Source organism: Orycteropus afer, unplaced genomic scaffold (genome assembly GCF_000298275.1).
Source record: "Orycteropus afer afer isolate SDZICR_OR568_19922 unplaced genomic scaffold, OryAfe1.0 scaffold00376, whole genome shotgun sequence".
NCBI classification, from domain to species: Eukaryota; Metazoa; Chordata; class Mammalia; order Tubulidentata; family Orycteropodidae; genus Orycteropus; species Orycteropus afer.
In genome coordinates, this window is record NW_006921963.1 from 2157267 (window position 1) to 2158493 (window position 1227).

Consider the following 1227-nt stretch of genomic DNA (forward strand, 5'->3'; position numbering starts at 1 on the left):
CGTTACAGCGAAATTCAGAACCCTAAGACTGGGGAAATTACTGGGAGGAGGAGGAGGGGTTAATGTCTGAGATGATGGAGTGGCATGGTAGTTTGGACATTTGGGACATCTTTGACCTCCGCCTCATGGGGACCAGCCTCGTGCTGATCTTTCTAAGAGAAATTGTTCAAGCAATAACACAACTTACTGTTTTAATCATTTTTAAGTGTACAATTCAGTAGCATTTAGTACATCTATTAAATGTGTGACCATCACTACTATCAATACACAGAATTTCATCATCCCAAACAGAGACTCTACCCATTAAGCAGAAACTCCCCATTCCTCTTTTCTCCTTTCACCATCAGCCCCCAGTAGCTACTATACTACTTGCTGTCTCTGAATTCAGCTATTCTGAATAGTTCATGTAAATGGAATCATGCCATTGTGCTTTAGTGTCTGGCTTATTTTACTTAGCATGTTTTCAGGGTTCATCCCTGTTGTAGTATGTATCCAAATTTCACTTTTGATGCTTTTGAGTAGTGGTGCTGACAAAGAATACTGAAAGTACCATGGACTGTCAAAAGAACTAGCAAATCTGTCCTGGAGGAAGTGCAGCTGGAATGCTCCTTGGAAGCAAGAATGGCCCGACTTCGTCTGACCTACTTTGGTCATGTCAGAAGGGACCATTCCCTGGAGAACGGTTATCGTGCATGGTAAAATGGAGAGTCAACAAAAAAGGGGAGAGCCCTCAACAAATGGATTGACCCAGTGGCTGCAGTGATGGGCACAGGTATACCAAGTATTGTGAGGCTGGTGCAGAACTGGGCGGTGCTTTGTGCTGTTGTACGTAGGGACGCCGAGTTGGAGCTGACTCGACAGCACCCAGCAGCACAATCCCATTCTATGTACACATCACCTTTTGTTTATCCATCCGTTTACGGATATTTATGTCCAACTTCTGACTACTGTGAATAGTATCTCGAGATTAGTCTCAGGGATTCCTCTAGTACTTACAAGCAGTACTGTAAGTCTGGTTTTGTCCTACATTTTCTATCAGGATCCATCTATTATGGTCTTGATTAGAACAGTCAATAGTGGTAGCCAGTCACCATCTAGTTCTTCTGGTCTCAGAGTAGATGAGCCTGTGGTTCATATACACTATTTTGTTGTTGTTGTGTGCTGTCGAGTCGGCCCCGACTCATAGCGACCCCTCTTTGGGTTTCCGAGGCAGTATCAGTATCACTA